This window comes from Mustela nivalis, assembly GCF_964662115.1.
Source record: "Mustela nivalis genome assembly, chromosome: X".
Taxonomy (NCBI): domain Eukaryota; kingdom Metazoa; phylum Chordata; class Mammalia; order Carnivora; family Mustelidae; genus Mustela; species Mustela nivalis.
Window position 1 is genome coordinate 117,596,748 of NC_139040.1, and position 24,313 is coordinate 117,621,060.

Genomic DNA, 24,313 nt, shown 5'->3' on the forward strand with positions numbered 1-24,313 from the left:
TGGAACTTCTGGTTGTAAGGTATACAGATTTCTAATTTGGTTAAGAGCTGCCGTATTTCTCCCTAGAAGAGCTGCGGCAATCTATACCCCATTCTCCCTCCAGCGATGTATAATGGTTCTTATTTTCCCATAGGCTGTTACCCACTCGTCTGATGTTTGCCAAACTGATAGGTGCAAAATGATAGTTCTTGTTTTAATATGCATTTCTCTAATTACTAATTACCAATGATTTAGAGCATATGTTCATATCCCTTATATTCATTTGCTTTCTTCTGTGAATTGCTAGTTCTCCACCCACCCCACCCCCATTTTTTTTTTGTTTCTACTCAAGTATCATTTTCTTATTTGCAGGAGTTTCTTGTAGTTTGACACTGCAAATATTTTCTCCCGGTTTGTCATCTGACTGTTTACTTTGTCCACATTTTCTTCATTGGACAGAAATCCTTAACTTTTATAAAATCAAATTTATCCCTTTTCTCCCCCTCTGCTTTTGTTTTTGATTTGGAGATTTATTTAAGAAGTCCCATTCCCTGTGGACACAAAATCTCCAACATTATCGTAGTTTAATTTTATAGCTTTATCTTTCACCTTTAGTTGTTTTATGCACCTGCAGTCCACTTTTGAACTTGGTACTATGTAGGATTCTCTTTTTCTCCATACAGTGAGCTTGTTTTCCCAGTGATTTTCCCTATCTCCTTTTCCCATTGATTTCTGGGGCCACTTTGATCATGTATTAAATTCCCTTATACACAATGTCTGTCCCTGAATTCTCTATTCCATTCCATTGATTTGTTCTTACACCAGTATCACATATATTTTCCTTGCGATGACTTTGTAATCTGCCTTATTATCTAAATGGGTAACTCTCCTCTTTGTTTCTCCTTTTCAAAATTTAGATATTTACAGAAATTTCTTCCTTATTGATTTTAGAGTAAAATTATTGAGTATCTCAAAAAATCCAAATTGTATATATGGACCATATCTTTATCCATTCATCTGTTGAAGGCCATCTTGGCTCTTTCCATAGTTTGGCGATTGTGGACATTGCTGCTATGAACATTGGGATACATAAGGCCTTTCTTTTCCCTACATCTGGATCTTTAGGGTAAATACCCAGTAGTACAATTCCCAGGTCATAGGATAGTTCTATTTTCAACTTTTTGAGGAACCTCCACACTGTTTTCCAAAGTGGCTAGACCAACCTGCATTCCCACCAACAGTGCAAGAGGGTTCCCCTTTCTCCACATCCTCTCCAACATTTGTTGTTTCTTGTCTTGTTTTTTTGCCATTCTAACTGGTGTAAGGTAGCAGTGGAAGTCAATCATCATATGGTTTCACTTATTTGTGAAACATTAGGAATAGCATGGAGGACATTATAAGAATGAAGGGAAAAATGAAGGGGGGGAATCGGAGGGGGAGATGAACCATGAGAGACTGTGGACTCTGAGAAGCAAATTGAGGGTTTCAGAGAGGAGGGGCCTGGGGGGGATGGGTGAGCCAGGTGATGGGTATTAAGTGGGGCAAGAATTGCATGGAGCAGTGGGTGTTATAGGTAAAAAAATCTTGGAACACTGCATCAAAAACTAATGACATACTGTATGGTGACTAACATAATAAAAATAAAATAATCAAAAAGAAATCCAAATTGATTTTGGATTTGGGTTACATTTTGTAATTATTTGAAATAATTGTCTCACATCAATTAAATGATTGATTTAAACTAACTTAGAGGTAATGACATTTTAATAAAATTTAGTCATCTATTTTAAGAGCACGGAATGTTTCTCTGTTTATTATGATCTTTTCTGTCCTTTAATAGAGCTTAAACTTTTTTCCCATATAGGTGTTGTATACCTTTGGTTATTTTAATTCCTGGATACACTGGAGCAGGGGTCAGCAAATTTGTAAAGGACCAGATAGCAAATACTTTAGGCTTTGTGGGCCATATAGTTTTGTTGAAAACCACACAACCCTCCCACTGTTGCATGAAAGCAGCCATAGAGAATATTTAATGTGTGTGTCTCTGTTCCAATAAAATTTTATTTATAAAAACAGGTGGTTGGCTGGAGTAGCCCATAAGCCATAGTTTAGAGGTGTTTCCTGGGTTCTTGTTTTGTTGTGTTGTGCATTTTTGGTATTTTGTTTTTGAGTGTGTTTTGGTTTTGCTGTTCTAAGTGGTATCTTTTTATGAAAGTTATTTTGAGACAGTTACTGCTACTGTAGAGAAACACTATTGATTTCATAAGTTGACCTTGTGTTTAGCAAGCTTGTTTCCTGATTCTATTGGATTTTCTAGGTAGATGTTTCTATCATCTGCAGATACTGGTAGTTTTATGGCTTACCTTCCAATTTTGATAAACTGATTTTTTTCTTTCTTACAACTTTGTGGGTCCAAAGTTGTTGGATGGAGGCATCTTTGCCTTGTTCTTGATTTTTAAGGTTTCTCCAAGATTTCTCAATTAAATATAGTATGTGCTTTAGGGATTTGGCATATAACCTTTCCCATAATAGGGAAAATTCTTTTTTATTCCTGGTTCATGGGGACTTGTAAAAGATTTCTGAATTATCAAATGCATTTTCTGCATCAGTTGAGAAAAGAGTATTATTTTCCTCCATTAGAATTTTGGCATCAACATTCATAAGCGAGCCTGTAAACAATTTTATTTTCCTCTGTTTCCCATGTCCAGTTTTGGGAACCAGGGTTCATTAGCCTCATAATATAAAATGGACATGTTTTTTACTTTCCAGAACAACTTATCTAAATAAAAATGAACTATTCCTTTAAGACTTTGGTAGAAATTACCTATAAAAACATATAGTCCTGGAAAGATATAGGGAGTTTTAATTGCCATAAGATTTTTTAATTTTTTTTAAGATTTTATTTATTTGTTTAACAGAGATCACAGGTAGACAGAGAAGCAGGCAGAGAGAGGGAGAAGCAGGCTCCCTGCCAAGCAAAGAACCCGATGCGGTGCTCCATCCCAGGACCCTGAGATCATGACCTGAGCAGAAGGCAGCGGCTTAACCCACTGAGCCACCCAGGAGCCCCTGCCATAAGGTTTTTTAATGTTTCCTATTCTTTTTCACCAATCTCTTAGGTGAATTTTAGCATTTTAAAAATTTTTTTCAGAAAATAATCTAGTCATTTAGGTTTTCAAATTTAATTACTAAGAGTTATTCATTATGCTCTTTCATTTTTAGCCTCTATTTTATCCATAGTTCTAAACCTTCTTGACTTAACAGTGTAGCTCATTTCACTTCAACATTTCTTGTTTCTTGATAAATGCTTTGAAAGCTATAAATTTCCCTCTAAGTAAGGACATTGCTCTGTGTCCCACAAAATTTGACAAGTAGTGTTTTCATTGTACTTCATTTGAATTTCATTTCAATCCTTTACTTATTAACCAAGGGGGTTTTAGTATGCTATTCAGTTTCTAGTCTCACAGGAATTTTAAGCAATTATTTTATTTTATATTCTCATTTTATTATATTATTGTAGGTGAACATAGGTTTTTAATATTGATACTTTGAAATTTATTGAAGCTTCCTTTGTGGCCTACTACAATGTCAGTTTTTTAAAATGTGCTCAAAAAGAATGTGTCGGGGCGTCTGGGTGGCTCAGTGGGTTAAGCCACTGCTTCAGCTCAGGTCATGATCTCAGGGTCCTGGGATCGAGCCCCGCATCGGGCTCTCTGCTCAGCAGGGAGCCTGCTTCCCTCTCTCTCTCTCTGCTTGCCTCACCATCTACTTGTGATTTCTCTCTGTCAAATAAATAAAATCTTTTAAAAAAAAGTTTTAAAAAAAAAGAATGTGTCGAGTTGAATTTAATTACTATCTAATGGCTGAAGATTATTAGTTTGTATATTTAGACCTCCCATGTCTCAGGTTGTTTTTATTGCTTGGTCTATAAATTTTAGAAAGGGGTGTACTTAAACAAATTATTGCTGAATAACTTATTTTCCACCATAATGTTATGAGTAGTTTGTGGCTATGTTCTTAGATACAAATATATTCATGATTCCTTTTTCCTTCTGATTTTGTTTTAATTTTTCCATCTATACAAAGACTTTTTATCCCCTAGACTTTTTGCTTAATTCTGTTTTATAAATATTGAGAATGGTTTCCCAGATTCTGTTGGCTCACAGCTACTTGATATGTCTTTCCATTTTTAAAATTTTCAGTCTTTCTGTACCCTTTTGTTTTATTTTTTTTAGGTAGGTCCTATATTGTTTAATCTTATTTTTAAATTCAATTTAATGTTCTCTGGGGTTTTTTAATTGAAGTATAGTTGACACTCAATGTTACATTAGTTTCAGGTGTACAACAGAGTGATTAAACAAATCCCTACATGTCTCAGCACTCACTATGGTAAGTGTAGTCACCGTCTGTCAATACAATGTTATTACAATATTATTGACTACAGTTTTCATCTCTGTGACTTATTTATTTTGTAACTGAACGTTTATAACTCTTAATCCCCTTTATCTGTTTTGCCCATCCCCTACCCCCTCCCCTCTGGCAACCACCAATTTGTTCTCTGGATTTATGAGTCTGTTTCTGATTTGTTTTGTTTTGTTTTGTTTTGTTTTGTTTTAGATTCCACATATAAGTAAAATCAGAGGAAGTTGTCTTTCTTTGCCTGGCTTATTTCACTTAGCATAATATCCTCCAGCTCCATCCACGTTTTGCAAATGGCAAGATCTCATTCGTTCTGGAAAAAAAAATGAAAATGTTGTTTTGAAAAAAACAATGTTCTTTAGTTTTTAATAGTGACTGTAGAACATTTACATTGATTACAATTACTCTTGTATTAAGACTTACTTCTGATATCATATCTTATGTTATCCTCCTAGGACCTTTCTTTCCTTTTCTCCATTTTTTCCTTCCTAGTTACCAACAATAGGTCAAGTTTTCTTCTGGAGGAGGGACTAATGTAGCTATTACACATCCCTTAATTAATTATTTAGCCAAACAGGTCTTTAAGTGGGTATAAAAGTTAGCTTCAGAGAGGTTTTGGTCATTGACAAGGTGAACAGCTAACAGGCTGCTGGCCCCATGCCCTGAGAGTCAACCACTGAGAAACCTCACAAATGATAGGAAAGGATGGAACTAAGGACTTAACAACAACAAAATCCTCTTTGCACTGCTTTGGAAGGCTAGAAACAGTCGTGAATCTGTGCCTCAGGAATGGTGGCAGCCTGGGTCAGTGGACAGCAGGAATTAGATTGAGGAAGAGCCTTTAAGTTATCCTAACCTTTTTCCACATTCTCCCAATATGATCATGTCCCTTTACACAGAAAAGGTAGAAACAGCCTAGAATGCCAATGTCAATGGGGTTCTCTCGAGGTAGCCCAAAAGCATTCTTGCAATCAGGAGTCGATAAACAGGTACGGATTGTCCAGGGCCACACAGGCAGTTACTCCTCTCCTCTTCCACCCTAAATTCCCAGGCCCAGTAGTTTAGGAGACCATCACCTCCCAGTGTGGCTTCCTTAAGTATTTCTTAAAGGATTTAGAAGGATTAAAAGAGTTGCCTTGTGGAGTGGTAGCAAATGGAGGTGATCAGCATTATTAGTTCTGTGGTTTCTGAGGTTTTCCAGACTTGGGCTCATCTACTTTTCTCTCTTTATGGTGATCACAAGGGACATAAACCTCGAGCCTGGGCTTCATCTATTCCAAATATACATTACTAGACACAGTAGCTGGTACCAAAGGAACATGAGCACATTGGTCAAAATAATTTTATCTCTGAGTAATACAACATTTACAAAAGAAAGAGCAAATTAAACAATGTATACCATATGAACCAGGACTACTGGAACAGACAGCTTATTAAATATCTTCGAATAGATAAGGAAGGTTATTTGAATTATGAAGCAATAAAAGAAGACTTTAAAAAGAACCAAGTGAAAATGTTAAGTGTCAAAAATATAATCATAGCAATAAAGAACTTAATAGCTAGGATATGTAACAGGATGGACCCAGCCAAAGACCAAATTACTAAGCTAGAAATCAGATTGGAGTACTTTGCCATAAAACAACAGAAAAGGACAAGGAAAGAAAATGTGAAATAAAAGTCAAGTGATATTGAGACTTAAAGTGACAGAATCCTGATAACAGGAGTCTCAGGATGGAAAGCAAAATGTGTGTGGAGGCAGCAAACTACAGCTTGTAGGAAAAATTGAGCCCGTTTTTTAAATAAAGTTTATTGGCAAATAGCCACACCCTTTACATGTGGTCTATGGCAGCTTTCATGCTATCGTGGTATATTGAGTAGTTGCTACAGAAACCACATGGCCCACAAAACTTCAATATTCACTATCTGACCTTTTGCAGAAAAGTTTGCTCATCTTCTCTGACTACGTAGGAATTAACACCCTAACTGGTGGAATGAGACAGGATCACCATACTGGACATTCTCATTCAGAAAGAGGAAGAATGACAAATACATGGCATTTACTGGTCCATAGCAATCCTGAAACTCCTAGGACTGTGAGGGTCACCTGCTTTGGAAATGCTCATGGCAGGGAATGGGTGTCAATCTCATCTAAATCTGAAAGGTAGCAGGGAAACTCCATCTAATCTGGTAATTATTTTGGGAAACATTTCTGTGGCATCTGATTTCATAATTAAGGAACCTAGATTATGAAGCTATCTGAATGATTCTGAAGCTGCTTGATACTTGCATACTCTATTAAGAGAATGTTGAGGGGGGGTGCCTGGGTGGCTCAGTGGGTTAAAGCCTCTGCCTTCAGCTTAGGTCATGATCTCAGAGTCCTGGGATCAAGCCCCCCATCGGGTTCTTGCTCAGTAGGGAGCCTGCTTCCCTCCCTCTCTCAGCCTGCCTCTCTACCTACTTGTGATCTCTCTTGTCAAATAAATAAAATCTTTAAAAAAAAAAAAAAGAATGTGGGTGAAGGAAGTTTGAGAAAAGACTAGGACTAAAGAGAAAGAAGAGAGAGGGCTGTAGAAGAGAGGCATGGCAGGAAACAAAAACAGTGAGCGCATTCCAGGGACTTGGGGCTGGGTTCCTTCTGACATCACAGGGTAGGGACTTAAAGGCAAACATGACACCAGTAGACTCTAGATTGTTCCTTAAGGTGCATTAGATATCTTGTTGCTCCCAATTCCTTACCCTGATAATTTTAGGAATACTGGGTCCCCACACCCTATTTTACCTACTATGAAACCCACAATACCAGAAGTTCATTACTAACTGGTGAACATCCAGAGCCCTGAACTGTCTAAATTGGTGCATTTGTCAGATTTTTTTTTTAAGATTTTATTTATTTATTTGACAGAGAGAGATCACAAGTAGGCAGAGAGGCAGGCAGAGAGAGAGGAGGAAGCAGGCACCCTGCTGAGCAGAGAGCCCAATGTGGGACTCGATCCCAGGACTCTGAGACCATGACCCGAGCCGAAGGCAGCGGCTTAACCCACTGAGCCACCCAGGCGCCCCCAGATTCTTGCTTTATAAGTATTCAGTAAGTATTCACCAGAACACACAACCACCTCATTCATTAGCATTTGGGACTACAGAGGTGACAATAGGCTGTCTTGAAAGACAACTTACAAAATTATAGCTCCTTAAATATATGCTTGTGACTACAACAAAATCAGCCATATTTTGGGGCACAAGTCTGGTAAGCTTTGGAAATTTCAGGAAAGAGTAAAAAATAATTGAAGTCTCTCCTACTTTACCTAAAATGAATAAATCAATGTGAGTTTAATAAGTGTTTTTAAATCAGCTGCAGTTTTCCTTTTCTGAATGGAGGAACAGTTGCCTTCCATCAGTGTTGAGTCCTTGACCTAAGAACTATAGGGTTTGAGCTTTCTGGGTGTGGAAGAACCGGAAGGAAAAGAGAAGGCACGCACACTTGCAAATTGACTCTACACTTGCAAGACTCCTCTGCCTTCTCTAATGGCTTCCGGAACTTTCCAGACTCCTAGAAGTTCGTTCAAGATTTTGGCACTCTACAAATTTATCCCAGATCCCAGAAAAGGAAATCTAACTTCAGCTGAATTTCTGATGAAACTAATTCTGACTTCAAGGGGTGTGTGTGTGTGTGTGTTTTCAAGAAAGAGACAAAGAATAGTAAATTGTGAGGGAAGCTCCATATCCCCCAAAGTAATGTCAGTCAAACTAAGAAATCAGGGCAGAATTCCACAGAGTCACTCAGGACACCATTCTTTTTCCTTCAGCCGTTCCTACAATCTGAGTTCAAAAGCAGGCAGTTAGCTCTGAGTTTCCAACTGGAGAATTATTATACTAGAGAATCACATTAGCATCTCAAATTAGAATCAGTTAAAAGAATTACAGATGTCAGAAAAATTCGTGTTTGTCTGCATTTTTTTAGCATAAATATTTAGTAACCTATGGTCTGGAAAGATTCTTCTACATGTTGTTTTAAAAAGAACCAGCCAGGCGCCTGGGTAGCTCAGTGGGTTAAGCTGCTGCCTTCCGCTCAGGTCATGATCTCGGGATCCTGGGATAGAGTCCCGCATCGGGCTCTCTGCTTGGCGGGGAGCCTGCTTCCCTTCCTCTCTCTCTACCTGCCTCTCTGCCTACTTGTGATCTCTCTCTGTCAAATAAATAAGTAAAATCTTTAAAAAATAAATAAATAAAAAGAACCAGCCATTTTATTTTCAGAGCAAAATCTGAGAAAAAAAAAAGGAAATAACAATTAAAAAAAAAAATTCCTACACTTCCTCATATCAGTGGAGATGCAACATGGGGGCTTAAGGGGGTAGGAGAAGAATAAATGAAACAAGATGGGATTGGGAGGGAGACAAACCATAAGTGACTCTTAATCTCACAAAACAAACTGAGGGTTGCTGGGGGGAGGGGGGTTGGGAGAAGGGGGGTGGGGTTATGGACATTGGGGAGGGTATGTGCTATGGTGAGTGCTGTGAAGTGTGTAAACCTGGCGATTCACAGACCTGTACCCAGGGGGATAAAAATATATTATATGTTTATAAAAAATAAAAAATTAATTTGAAAAAAATTCCTACCTATAGATTCCCCACAGTTTAACAAGAAAAACTTCATGTGCGTTATTTATGGTATAAAATTTTTCCACCAAGATCTGTTTTTACTTTAAGGGGGAGGATGAGTGCTTGCTTTCAGTTTAATGTAAATTTTCTCTCCAATTATAGCTCACTTATGGAGACTTTGTCCTATGGCTGAGCTGACATGCTGACTCATTTCACCAACAGTGACTTAATCCCCAAATAAGCTGCCCCTTTTCTTTCTTCCTTTCCCTCCTAGCCCTGGAGAACCAGGGAGAATTCACCCAGAGCACAATAAGTTAACAAGGTAGTCAACCAAAGTTCAGAGCAAGTTTTCCCACTCTCAGCTGGCGGTCGGCCACTCCATTCTGCCAGTGCTCAAAGTTGGCTTCTCAGAAAATCTATTCCAAAACTGGCACTTTACCTCAGGAGAATTTAGTCAAAGCATTTGGCACATCAGACTGTCTAAAACACAAGGTTAAGAGCTCAAAATAGCCACACTATTCCAAGACTATCTTAAATTAAGGAACAAAATTATTAAAAGATTCTGCTACCATTGGACATGAAAACCAGACCCTTCCACAAGGTAGCTAGGCAAGACTGCATTTCCTCTTGATACATGAACAAATATTTAATAAGTACACACACTATTCCTCCACTGCAGGAATACAGAGAAAAACAGGACATGGTCATCCCTATCAAAGACCTTAAAATTTAATTAGAGAAACAAGACATAAGCACATAAAATTAAACCCATTTAGAAAGTAGAATATAAGGCTTAGATTGTGGCTGCTTTAATTATTCCACACACTCAATGTCCAGATTGCAAAATGTGAAAAGTTAACTATGTTCCTTCTTTAAAACATTTGTCAAGGGCACCTGGGTGGCTCAGTGGGTTAAAGCCTCTGCCTTCAGCTCAGGTCATGATCCCAGGGTCCTGGGATCGAGCCCCGAGTCAGGCTCTCTGCTCAGCGGGGAGCCTGCTCCCCCCTCTCTCTGCCTACTTGCGAACTCTGTCTGTCAAATGAATGAATAATTTTTTAAAAAATGAAACATTTGTCGAAGTCTAATATACACATAGAAAAGTACACATATCGTATGTATATTGCTCCAAGAATTTTCACAAACTGAACACACCCCAGGAACCAACACCTAGGTCAAGGACAAGGATATTACCAGCATTCTGGAAGCCTTTCCTTTTGTTCCTGTCAGTCACTAGTCTCCTCTGAGCGTAACCTTTATCCTGACTCACAGCATGATAGATTCATTTGCCTCTTTTTATACTTCATCTAAGCAGAATAATGCAGGATGTATTCTTGCGTGTCTGTCTTCTTTTGCTCAACATAATGTTTGTTACAGATACTGTGGTGCCGAGCTGTAGTTCATTCTCATCACTCTGCGGTATTCCCTTGTATGAATATTATAAAATGCATTTATCCACTTCCCAGTTCACAGGCATCTGGGTATAATGAGCGGTATTGTCATGAACATTCAAGTTCATGCCTTTTAGTGACCCCATGTACACATTTCTGTCGGAAGCATAGACACCCGTGAATGGGATTGCTGGCCTACAGGATGGGCATCTGCTCAGCTTTAGCAGAGACTACCAGACAGGTTTACAAAGTGGTTGTACCATTTGACCCTACCCCCACCCCCAGCAGTATATGAGTGTTCCAGCCAGCCCACACTTTGGCCAGCTTTCCATATTTTCCACAGGACAACCCTCTGACAACACACTGATAAAGAAGAGCGTGTCTAGAGCAGAGGCTAACAGAGATTTGCGACGCAGCCCCCAGATGGCAGAGAGATCGCTTCCTTTAAAGAGAGCCCACTGGAACTGTGGGGGCTCAAGTCTGACTCCAGAAACACAACTCCCCTCCTTATCCCCAGGCCCCATCTTGCATGAACTTATCAGCAGCATACACACCTGCAATCTTCTCCATTGCAAAAGAAATTATTTTTGTCCTAAAGCAAAGACACAAATAAGCCAACAAAGAAACACAGATATCCTTGAACACAGAGACCAGGTAACAGAAGCACAAATTCTTCCTGGGTGAGGCCAGTTGTATCAGGGAAAGACACAGGGTTTATCTCTCAATTTATCTACTGATCTATCTGATACATAGGTTCTTACAATATACCAGGCCCTCTTACAACAACATTTGAGATAAACATTATTATTATTATTATTATTTTACAGGTGAGGACATTGAGGCATGAGGAAATTGAGTAAGATACCCAACCTCATCGAGCTGGTAAGTGACAAAGCAGAGATTCCAACCCAACCAAGCCTGTCCTGAGGTCCATGCTCTTGACCTCACATTATGCTGCCTTTGTTTTTCTAGAATACTCAGGCCTTGAATAACTGCTCATCTCAACTAGTGTCCTGTGTTCCTTTATATCTTCCCCTTAATATACCAAGATGTTTCCTTACTTCATATGCCCAAATGTAAAGCAACTCCTTAGTATTCCAAAGAGAAAATTCTGTCTCCCACAGATTGGAGCCTATCTAAATAACAAACTTGTAGCCCCGTAGATGAAGTAATCAGATTGTCTACTTATAATACTGTACTTTTCTAATTTCACATACACATTTAACATAACAAATTAAATAAAATAATGTATTGTTAAAATAGTGGTTTTTTCTGAACTCATGAGTCAGGAAATTATTTCTCTTGGACAGGCTCATTTAGCTGTACCTTAGTGTCTGCACTGTCACTGTAGCTATTTTTTTTTTACTTTTATTTATTTATTTTATTTAAATTCAGTTAATTAATATATAGCATATTGTTAGTTTCAGAGGTAAAGTCCAGTTATTCTTCAGTTGTATATAACACCCAGTGCTCATTACATCCCGTACCCTCCCTAATGTCCATCAACCAATTACCCCATCACCCCACCTCCCTCCCCTCCAGCAACCCTCAGTTTGTTTCCTATGATTAAGAGTCTCTTAAGGTTTGTCTCCCTCTCTCATTTTGCCTGTTTTCCCTTCCCTTCCCCTATGATCCTCTGTTTTGTTTCTTAAATTCTACATATAAGTGAGATCATATGATAATTGTCTTTCTCTGATTGACCTGCCTCACTCAGCATAATACCCTCCAGTTCCAGCCACATCGTTACAAATGTCAAGATTTCATTTTTTGATGGCTGAGTAGTATTCCATTGTGTGTATGTGTGCGTGTGTGTGTGTATACATATATATACATATGTATATTGTATATATATATACCACAACTTCTTTATCCATTTGTCTGTCAGTGGAAATCTGGCTCTTTTTTGGCAATTTTGGACATTGCTGCTATAAACATTGGGGTGCAGGTGCCCCCTTTGCATCCCTGCATTTGTATCTGCTCAGTGGGGAGTCTGCTTCTCCCTCTCCCTTTGCCTGCTGCTCCTCCTGCTTGTGCACTCTCTGCCTCTAAGAAATAAATGAAATCTTTAAAAAAATACTCACATAGAGGGTGGCAGTTCCTACTTTCCTAAGGAATAGCTTAGAAAGAAGGGAAAGAACTTCACGTCTGAATTGGCTCTCTTTGGCTAAATCCAAATCCACAATGTTACTGAACTACACTTTTTAAAATTTAACATTTCTTGGGACGCCTGGGTGGCTCGGTTGGTTGGACGACTGCCTTCGGCTCAGGTCATGATCCCGGAGTCCTAGGATCGAGTCCCGCATCAGGCTCCCGGCTCCATGGGGAGTCTGCTTCTCCCTCTGACCTTCTTCTCGCTCATGCTCTCTCTCACTGTCTCTCTCTCAAATAAATAAATAAAAAATCTTTAAAATAAATAAATAAATAAAATAAAATTGAACATTTCTCTTAAATTTATCTTCATCCTTTCTCCTCTTCACTTCCCCCAACCCTGTCCTCCATCCCCAGACCTGACATCTGGCCATTTGGCTCTTTACACAGAGAGAGTTCTCAAACTTAAAGTCATTGGCCAGAAGCCAAGGAAATAACAAGCAGAATACTGAAGAGTAACACTAAAGCCAACAAGGGCAGCCATTTATTGAGTTCATACTATGTGTTTGGTGCCATGCTGTGCCCTTTCAGCCTCACAACAATAGTGCACTAGACTGTTGTCTCCATTATACAGATAAACTGACTAAACCCCAGAAAAATTTAATACTTTGCTTAAGACCATAGACCTATTGTTAAGTTGTCTGTATTAACCAGACCTGTCTACTTCCAAAGCCCCCATTCTAAACTCTATCATTGCCACCAGGCACATATACAGGATCACTCTAATGAGAACATACTAGATTTATTCTATAAACGCAAGTATGTAAAATGTTGTCAAAGATTCAAATGCAGGTGATGGGGGACAATTTTGCACAACAGAGGTACCCAGTCTTGATAATTCTGTACCCATTTAGATCTGGCCAGATTTCCAAAGCCTGGACACTGTGAGCGGACCACCAACTCACAGGTTTCTCTAGAGGAGTGAGCCCCGTGCTGGGCTAAGGACAAGTTTGGAAAATTCACATCCGAAGGGCAAGCTATGTGTGCCTAATGGCTAAGCACCATACCGAACTTCTGGAGGCTTCTGGTTAAAGAGCCAGAGTCCCTACTGAAATAGCATTTGGAGAACTCGTAAATAATATAAAGTAGAAAAATGAGAGCAACGGTGACCTTCTAAATCTGTTGGATTGTCGTCATCAGAACTCCTAAGATATAGAAAAGAAAGGGTAAGAGGCATATGGTGTTGTAGTAAAGAGCAAAAGCTTTGGAGTTAGAAACCTGGCTCTGCCACCAGCAGTATCACCCTGCACAGAACACGGGTCCTCTTCATGTGTATTAGAGGTTAATTATAATAACTTCTATAATATCTACAGAGTTTGGGGAGGAATGAACTAGACTCTATGTGTAAAATATTTAGCACATTCTAGTGTGTGGGAAATTGCTTAATAAATTATCATCATTACTATTATTTTGTAAACATCTTCAGCCCAAGATTAAGTGGCTGGAATGTCCCTTCTCACTGTATTTAAAGGATCTAACGGTCTCCCAGGGAAAGGGGATGAGAGGACAGCTCTGGATAATGGGAAGGAAGAGCATCCTCCCTTTTCCTCATACTCCCTGATTCTGAGTTTGTTTTGTCATACAGTAACACTGCTCTCAGCCCACTCAATGCCAAAATTCACATCACCATCTGAAGTAACATCTTCAAGATGAAAGGAAAAACAGATAAAAGGATGCCAGTGATGTCTCAATTCAAGCCATGGGAAATGCGGTTAAGTTTGTCATCCTTCCCACCCCATGTGAGGAAATGTGCCTTCTCCCTGCCACATAGTAGCTCTATAACTAGTATGTTGATTGGGAAAATGGTCTAAATTTAATTTAATCATCTTGAATGATGCTAGACCTATTTTTCTTGCCAACTTTTAAAAACTTTTTATTATGGAAAATTTTTAAACAAACAGAAGTTAAAAGGTACCCCCCTGCACCTATAACCTAGTTTAAAAAGTTACCAACTCACATGTTTCATACCCCTATTCATATCCCCTCTCCTTTTAGATTATTTTGAAATAAATAACACTAAAAAATTAATAATTATTCCTTAATGTGGTCAAATATCCAATAAATATTCTAATTCCCCCATCTTGTACTTTTTTACAATTTTTGTTAGTATCAAAATAAGGTCCATACTTTGTAATTAGTAGTGTCAAAAGTTCAAAAATAACAAAAGCAAAAGCAGTAAATCACTGAGGTAGCAATTAGTAAAAGATTATCATATACACACCAAAAAGTTTGTAAACTGGGAGCACTCAAACTAGAACATGGAATGAGGTTCTGGGGTATATTGTTACAAAGCAGCTTATATAGTGATAAAGCAGACTATTCTTCACAGTGATTGCTTATGAGACTAGAATTTTCTTGAATGATAGGGGAACTGGTCAGTGGTTACCTTATATCAACTTGGGAAATAGTTTAAGCTTTGCTTATGGTTTCCAGAGGCATAAGCAAGAAATGAGTGGGGTCAAGTTCACCTTGCAAAATAAGCTAAATTAAGCTTTGTTTATATGAATGAACTACTTTTGTCCGCTCAGGGAATTCTCAAGGCTGGTCTTCATTTCTTTTTTATTTCAACAATAGATAGGTCTTTTGAGACATAATTTCTAGCTTCTTTGTTTTTTTAAAGATTTTATTTATTTATTTGACAGAGAGAAATCACAAGTAGATGGAGAGGCAGGCAGAGAGAGAGAGGGAAGCAGGCTCCCTGCTGAGCAGAGAGCCCGATGTGGGACTCGATCCCAGGACCCTGAGATCATGACCTGAGCCGAAGGCAGTGGCTTAACCCACTGAGCCACCCAGGCGCCCCGCATAATTTCTAGCTTCTAATTCTGTCTCTCTCTTCCTCTCTCTCTCTCTCTCTCTCTCACACACACACACACACACACATTTTTCAATGCACTTCTGTTGTTGAAGAAAGCCTGTTGCTTGTCCTTAGAGTTTTGATATTCTGTATTTTGCTAATTGCATCCCTATGGTATCATTTAATGTGTTTCTCTGTCCCCTGTAAATTGGTAGTTAAATCTAGAGGCTTGATCAGATTCTGGTTTGATATTTGACAAGGAAACTGCATAGATGGTATTTTGTACTCTCATCAGGGGTGGCATATAGCCAGTTGCTGCTCTTTTTGCTGTGCTAGCCATTGATTATCATTGTCCAGATGCAATTTTTTTAAGACAAGATTTTACTATGATTTATTCCAAGACTTTTTATAAACTAGATTTGACTTGATTAGGACCTAGACATCAAGGGCAAGGATCTATCCAATTTAGAAAAGAGACTGTATCTTATTCTTCTTTATGCCCCTGGTGCTAATAGCATGGTGACATCACAGGCACCCTAAAACTGTGGGTCAAATTAAATATATATTATATATATATATATATATATATATATATATATATATATTAACCAATATTTCCTCTAGAATGTAATGTGTACCCAAAGAAGTGTGTACTTTTCTACTCTCCTCATTAGCTCTTAAAGAGTCAAAGACTTCCCCACTACCCCAACACCTAACCCGCCTGTTTGTCAAAATTTAGTCATTAAATTCTCTTCACATATATAAAAGAAGAAATTGCCACACCTGCAACTGAGTGACTGCAAAAGGCTAGCAGGAGTTTCAATTCTTTCATCACATCTGCTTAAATTTCCTCATTAAGGCTTCAGGTGTAATTTTCCCAACAGCATTACCTGGACTGTGTATGCAAATGACATCCCTGCTTACACAATTGAGCATTTTGGACAAGATTATATTTTCTTCCCCTCTGTGATGAGAAAAAAAAAAGGAAATGTGGTTCACACAATGTAGATTGGATTCTCTTGTTCTACTTTTTTTAACAATTCATTGTAATGGTACCTGGCAGGACTCATGTCTGGGGGGTTCTTGATCCTATTTTTGCCATACTCCAGCCTCTCTCTGGATCTTGCCAGATTTAGACAAAAGGACCAAATCAGCATTTAGCAAAGGTCAAAATAGAAGCTGGTTCTACACACAGAAGCAATCCTGGTTTGTTTCTAGCTTGGGTTCAGCTGTGACCCCTCATTATCAAAGTCCTCTGAGAGGTTGTTCAGCTTCATTCTCTCTCCCTTCTCCCATCTCATCTCCTCCTTAGCCTTCTGCAATCCGATTTCCACACTCACCCCTACCCAGCCACTCTTGCTGGTAACCAGCACATCACCTCAAGTAGGATTTCACGATTGATTCTTATCTCACATGATGGTTTTGCCATTCTCATGCTGTTCAGCAGCTCCCTCCTTTTAAAACACTTCTCTGAGTCTACACCAATTCTCTTTCGACCTCTCAGAGTGATTCTCAGTCTCATCTGAGCCTTTTAAATACTGGATTTTCCTATTGATTTTGCCAAAACCTCTCCTTTTCTTACTCACTCCCTTTCCCAACAATTTCATTACCAAGTCTAGGGGGAAGACTACCAGATCTACAGCACTTCCTCTGTCCTTGTCTGGAAGTTCAGGCTCACATCTCTGCTTGTACACTGGGATAGCTTCAAAAAATGGCCAAGTGGCAATATCCAGATAGAACTATTACCTCTCCCACCCCCACTCCTTGCTTTCTATTTCTGCCCTCTGTAACCTGTGGCCATCTCAAGCCCCTCAGGGTAACACTTACTCTCTCTTCTTCCCATTCCCCACATCCAGTTGGTCATCGGGTTCTCTCAAGTTAGTACTGCACGCATCTCTGAGTCATCCCTTCTGCCCCTGTGGCTCTACTCTGCCTAGTTTATATTCTGGCCTACTTGCACCCAAGCCATCACAGCAGCATCCTGATCTTGGGCCAGTTTCTCCTCCTCTGAATCTGTCATTCACAGTGATGCCACCGTTATTAATATCTTCCTGAGACACACAGTAGGTAATATGACTTCCTCCTGAAAGACTCCCACTGACTTCTTCTATAGGCTGTAAAGACAATAACATCAAAAGCGCTTGGTGATGTGGACCCAATTTCTCTTTCTAGCCCCAGAAGTCAAAGTAAAGAGTTTCTGGGGCTTCCAATAGAAGAAGAAATATGAAGAAAGAGAGAACTTCTGCAGGAGGTAGTAAGGTAGTAAGTAAGGTAGTAAGCAGCAAAAATGCTACTCTATTAAAGGGAAGCCAAAGAAGAGATGCAAGGAAGGCCAGTATTGTCATGTAAGGGGGTGATAGGTTCAATCCATAGGATGGAGAAAAAATCATTAGTAGGAGTTAAAACAAAATTAAACATGAATTTAATAACAATGCTATGTTAATTTCCATGTATATTACCTATCCTTGCATACGGCTCCTCTAAACCTAATATTCTACAGCAGACCCAACAAAATCGTCCCAAGTTGGCTAAGTGTTCTTATTTCTATTTTAGGCTTTCAATCCCAATTGTTAACAACTCTATTAAATATAAGACTTCCTTTCAGAGCTACTTGGAAATGTGTTACGGAGATGCTGCCTATTTCCCCTCTTACTCCTTCCCCAGCATTTCTCCAGCTTCTAAAAATAACACCTCAGATGCTGCTTTGTTCACTGTTCTAGTTCCCACCTGAACACCTATCATGTTCAGAGCCCAACTGGGACATATCATTTTCACTGGCACTGTGTGTGGGGGTCTCCATTTCTTCCTGCTCATGTAGCATTTTTTTAAAATGAAGCTTAATGGTCCTGAGGAAATTCTTTTCTGCCATGAGAATGAAAAGGCTACAAATCATTTTTCTCCTCTGATTTCCACAGTAGCCTTAGGAGACATCTTTGGCAGCCAGCGTAAGAGCTCTCCTATGTACACGAGGAGGGAAAATGAGAACAATAACAGTAAGTGGTTGACAATATTTCTTTGAAAACTAAGACTTGCTGTGTGCCAGGCACTGTGCCAGGCACTTCATGTGCATAATCAAACCCATCATCAGATCACTCCACCAACTAGGCATTCTTACACTCCTCATTTTTCAGACAAGCAAATCAAAACTTGAAGGGGCTAAAGAACTTGAACTGAGGTAACAAAATCAGCAAAAGCACCCACTTTCAGAGCTAAAGGTGCATGGCATCATAACGCATGTTCTGTATGCAGAAAATCCCATATAAATTTTGAAATAGAAGCCCATACCTGGTATAGTAGGTTGGGTTCTCTCAAAAGCAGACCCAGAAACAAGGATTAGAGTGTCAGTGCTCTGTATACAGGGAAGGGAAGGAAGCCAATGAGAGATGTGCATCCTCCGAGGAACTCTAGGAGACAGCCTAGAGCATGCCTCAGACTTAATCCAACCAGTAGGCAAGGCAACTGAGACATTTCTGCACAAACTCTTACGTTAGTTATTGGTTAAGAGCTGCTGTTGGCAGCACTCGTAGCTTGCTCTGAGCACAAGGTATGCTCCCCAGTCAGAAAAAGCCTTCAGACAGAGTCACAGATGTTCAACAGAAAGCAGCCTATAGCAAGCAGAGGAGAGCACCGAAGGATGTGGGCAGGACACCAAGAGCCTACATGCATATGGCCCTGGGGCCAAAAGAAGGGGGGAAGAGCAAAAACCCCATTCCCTGAACCCATTCTTTTAGTTATACTGCTTTCACCATCCTCCAGACCTAGCTTAACCAACTGGGATTTCTCAGCCCTGGTTTTCACCATTTTTTTTCCTCAGTAATTCTCTCTTTTCTGTCTCCAGCTGAGCACTATGAACTTTCAAGGAGATACAGAAATGACCCCTTTGGGGCCACTACTTCCAGAAACAATGGGACCCACCATGGCACACCAGAACTTTCTACCTGCCAGCACTACCCCACACTATGGAAATCTGTACCCTCCCCCAAGATAAAAGATTTTTCATACTATCTCCCTAGGAGTTCAAAAACTAGATACTCAGTCTCCAGATTCCAACTTTTGGAGACCAACATGAGGTCATTTTCAAAGGCAGGATCCTGTGTCTGAAAAGAAAGAAACAAACAACAACAACAACAAAAAAAACCCTTGAGGAGGGAAAATAAGAACAATAATAGTCAGTGGTTGACAATATTTCTTTGAAAGCTAAGATTTTAAATAGTCATTCAAGATTTTACAATTCTAAATTCCTTAATGAAAAAACAAAACCAGGACTGCTAAAAACCCCTTCTTTGGGGTTAATAACGCTCTAAATAATGTTATAGGTTGGATGTTTTAGTAGGGATGATAAATAGTAATAATAGTCAAGAGTTCCAGTATGTTCATGGAACACAGTGTACCCAGCCATCAGGCTAGCTCAGTATTTCTCACTATAACCCTAGGAGAGTTTTGCAGATTAAAAATCAAAAGCCCGTGCGTATGTCCATCAGCACAGCAGAAGCACCCATTCTTACATGTCCCAAGTTTTATAGGCTTTAGACACCACTCACACAGATGGAATGACAAGTGGCTCAGATTAACAATAGCCAGGTCTGGGAAAGAGGGTTCTAGACAGGCTCAGACAGGTAGGGGAGATTCAAATTAGTTCTCTTCTCTTTCCTGTAATTCCCAAGTTATTGTCACATCAGCTTTCATCATTTTCTTCAAAATTGCCTTCCAACGTTTTTCCTCCTTCCATTCCTTTGCCTCCCCCCAAAATAAGAAAAAAAAAAAATCAAAAGCCTACGTGGTTAAACAACTTGTCCAAGGTCACATAGCAAATAAAAAGCCAACCCAGGACCCAAACCTAAGTCTGATGCCTTTCTAGCATTCCCAATGGCCCAGGACCCACTGCCATATAAACAGTAAAGAAATTCTTGGTAAATAATGGGCTACTTTCATAAATGTGAAATAGGGGGTACTTCAGAAGGCCTGAAATATGAAAATACCATGAAAAATGGTTGATTTTTTTAGTGGGTGCTGCTGTATTTACCATGAGAAGGCAAACTGATAATGTCATCTATACTTGTTCTTAGAAGGATATCTGGTTAGAATGGAAGGAAATCTGAGATCGTCTAATCACCAGCTTGCAGAACTGGGGTCCAGAGAAGTGCAGTAACTAACTTAAGGACACTCGGCTCACTGGTTAGCCACCAGCTATGATGAGACCCTGGTTTCTCTGACTTTAGATCCGTAGCTTTTTCACTCACCCCACCAGACTGCGTCTTTTCATTCAAACTGCCCCCTTGGGCAATCACAGCTGGTCACAGTGTTTAGCACTGATGCAGATTTTGATCAGTTCCACTGCTCCGCATTTCTGACAATTCTCAGAAATGTTTTTCTCACAGGCATTTAGGAGAGTGCTATAATAACAGTTTTTTTTTTTTAATGTCTTTCTCCGAAAGAAATAACAAGCCAAACCTCCAGGCTCTGCTTCATCATTACATAATACTTGTCTGGGATGGCAAATCACTTGCAAAAGGACAAGGCCTGGGGGAGGCGAGGGTGGGTGTGAATCTTCTGTGGCTTCTTGAGTAACATGAGGCGATTTGTCATTTTAGTGAGGCCAGCGCCTATGCTCTCAGATCCATAACCAGTCAGGCTCATTTTGATTATCTTTGAAAACTCACCGTTTCTGAGGCTATCCCCGAATTGGGGTGGAACACAATGGTTGCAGACAGACCTGTTTTTCTCTCTTCCCTTCCATCCAAGTAAGAGAACAGTCTAATAATAAACCAAAGTTCTAGAACTTGAATTTGAACTGAAAAAACCTCCGAATATAAAACCTGCTTCTTCGTCCTGCAAATGGGAGGGGAAGGGAGAAGTCAGGGCAGGGGACTGGTGTATTTTCTGTGAAAGTGCGCCCTCTGGTGATAAAGTTAGGTAAAGACGGGCTCTCAGGGGAAGTAAACAAAATTATCATACCAAAAAGAATTTTTTATTGGAGGGAGAGTAGGTCTATAGATAACTCATTAATGTTCAACTTTATAGTCATAAGTTAGTGGATATGGAGGACCCACTGAGAGATGTAACTTATGTTCTTATGGAGATTTGCACAAGAGAGATTGGAAATACTTCTGTTACTTGGGGAGCTCTCCAAATACCTTGTTGCTGGGCATATTTATGGAGAGGCGAAAATAAAGCAACTCCACAGGGCAGCAGTGTAAAGATTGGGGCTATGTATGTTAAACTCTTACCAAAATAGTCAAAAGTAGCGTGAGGTCCCTTTAATTTGGAAAAATGGACAAGAATTCCAGAGCAAATAGAGATACTTCTAAAAAGTGATTTGACTAAATACGAATGAGGAATTTTTTTCTTTAAAGACAGCACAATAAGCTGTGCCTTACTGTGGAAAATCCTCCATTGAAGAGTCTTGTCTTTCTACCTTTTTGCCTCCTTGTAAAAGCCTGCAATCTGGTGCATATCTTTCCTTCGGTATTTAGATTGAAAGGGCAGGAGAGAAAACCAACTCCTTTATTAGGCATTCCACTCAGCAATATTCTGTCCCCTGGCTCCTGCTTGCATTTGATAAGGAACGAATTCCAATGATCTATGACTAGCTGCTGGTAGCAAGAGAATTTTCCCTCACAATTCTTTTTCTTCCTTATTCAGTCTCCCCACCGACCCACCCACTCCTAATTCAGACCACCTCAACTGCCTCCATTATTCATGCAAATCATTCCTCACCACGCTGTGCACAAGCACCCACGTTTATTTCCTTAGCGATGCTCAGTTTAACCTCTTGGTGCAGGAGAAATACAAAATCAGATCAGCTGCCTGAGTCTAGCGCTCACGGGGCTGCACCCAGGTTTTGCAGTTCCCACTCTGAGCCAATCCAGCAGGAGCCCATCAGCAAACAGACCATATTACATAAGGCAGCAGCCAGGCCAGCAATGAGACCAGGAAGGAAGATCACACCACCACTTCACCCACGTCCCTGGAGAATCTCCACCAGCCCCTTGGGAGAAGCAAAGGCAGCCGTCTGTAGCTGTGCGTACATTTTGAGCCAGGCGGTGAGAACACTGGCTCTCCATCTCTGTATTCTAAAACCGAAATACTTCGCAGAATTCATGTTGCCTCAGGGGAATACAGAAACGTGCTTTGCCCTCCTTTGAGATTCATTAAACTCTTAAGGATAACCGTGTGCTGGGGATGGCTTTAGCTCATTTGTCTTAGTACCTGGTCAGCGCGTGTTTGTTCAGTGACTGGGGCGAACAGAACAGCTGTGATCACAGAAGGGTAACCCAAATTCGTTCTTTCTGCTCCTTGCCTGAGCGTTTCTCGGTTGGCCGCTCTGTGGGAAGAAAAGAGGGCATCGCGAGAAATGGAATTCCTCTGCGATAACCTGAATCCTAGCTGCTAAGGCTCTGCACTACATTTAGGGAAGTCTAATCTCGGACAGAGATTCGGTTTGAGAAATGAGCAGGCCGGTGCAACCTCTTTGCACTTGGAAGGAGACTGTGATAAGAAAAACAGAAACCAGAACCGAAGCCGTTTTTTCATCCCTGTGATCTGAGCGGATCCTAAGTGGGTCTTTGCTCTTTGTCTCTGCTGTGCAGTCAGCTGATGCTCATTCAATTTGGGGCGGGTGATAGCAATAACAGAGCTTTGCTTTTAAGTGGAAATAATATTTTCCTACAAAGATATCACACATTTAGTATGCAACAAAACTCCCTTCTCTCACTTTTGAGATCAATTTATATTCTAAGGATGTTCTCTCGTTAGATGTTTAAGATAGTACTGCATCGTAGCACAGACATAATTTGAATTTTAAGGCAGAGAGGAAACAGGGATGAGAGAGAATGGGAGATGGGGAAGGGAGGAAAAGAAAAGGGGGGGGGGAGAAAAGTAGGAAAGTGAAAGAGTCCAGGAATATTTACAAGTATGAGGGAGAGCAAGTCCTTCTCTAAGAGAGTATCAATTCGTTGCTGCTAATGGGCAGTGAGACAGGGCTAATTAGGGAAAGCTAAGGGCTCATGGGATCTCAACAGAATCTGAGGTTAGGGCCATTTCTTCTATGCACAGCCCCCTCCTCCACTGAAAATCTGAGCTGACAGTAATGACTGATGTAACAGGAGGTGTCACTGATGTGACAATGTCATACATGGGAATAGTGTGGGAAGAGAAAAGGCTGAGGACCCCTGGAAATAAGCAAGGGAGAAAGAACTGAAATCCCTTCACTGCAAATGAAAGACGGCAGATCCTTATGTGAAGATGAAATACAGAAACCCTCAAAGAGGAAAATAAATCCAGTAATTGCCGTTGAATACCGGCAATCCCTCCATCCCAAACTAGATAGTAAGACAACAACTCTTTGTTCATCCACAGCACCGTGTCATTCACAGGGACGGTTGGTCATTATGTGGCTGTCACTGGGAACAGAGGTGGGAGTCTACTTCTTTCCCCTGATGAGCCTTCAGAGAGTCTTACTATGTAAGTGTGGCTGGATGGAAGCTGGCTTTGGTTCAGTGATGATATCTCCAGCATTTTTTGACTAATAATTTCTAAATTCTGCAGCAAAGGTTCTCCAAAATCTTAATGCTAAGTTGAGTTCACTTTACAAAGTTTTGGACCTTTTTATGAGCCACACTTGTTGCAGCTCTTGTTATCCAGGAGGAAGAGGATGTTATTTTGTTGTTGGCGACAATGAGGTCATGCAAATAAGGAGACAAAAGGGGTAAGATCTTCCTACACTGCAGCAATTTCTGGTTAAGAACTGATTTTATAAAAGGTTTTGCTTCCATCTAGTGGTTATTGTGTACAACTGTCTTATTCTGACAAGTGAAATGAATTGAACTAGATTTCGAAATGCCCCTATTCTGTGCAGGGAGCTAGTAATTAAAATACTAAAAACACTGCTAATGGTGATAGGACTCCACTGTTGATGAGCACCCAGCATAGTGGAGGAATCAGCCACTTAAGGTGCTGTAAAAATTCTTCTGGTTGCTCACTACTAGATA

At 40.0% G+C, this 24,313-nt stretch overlaps 2 long non-coding RNA genes across 2 annotated transcripts in view; one reads left to right on the forward strand and one right to left on the reverse strand.

Annotated features, from left to right (window-relative positions):
* Positions 1 to 11,264, forward strand: part of LOC309856777 — a 97,770-nt gene extending 86,506 nt beyond the window's left edge. The window contains exon 3 of the long non-coding RNA XR_014307343.1: positions 11,209 to 11,264. This is a non-coding gene — a long non-coding RNA (uncharacterized lncRNA). The remainder of the gene's footprint in view (positions 1 to 11,208) is intronic.
* LOC309856776 overlaps positions 1 to 21,126 on the reverse strand; it is a 35,330-nt gene extending 14,204 nt beyond the window's left edge. The window contains exon 1 of the long non-coding RNA XR_014307342.1: positions 20,984 to 21,126. This is a non-coding gene — a long non-coding RNA (uncharacterized lncRNA). The remainder of the gene's footprint in view (positions 1 to 20,983) is intronic.
* Between the last annotated feature and the right edge of the window lie 3,187 nt (positions 21,127 to 24,313).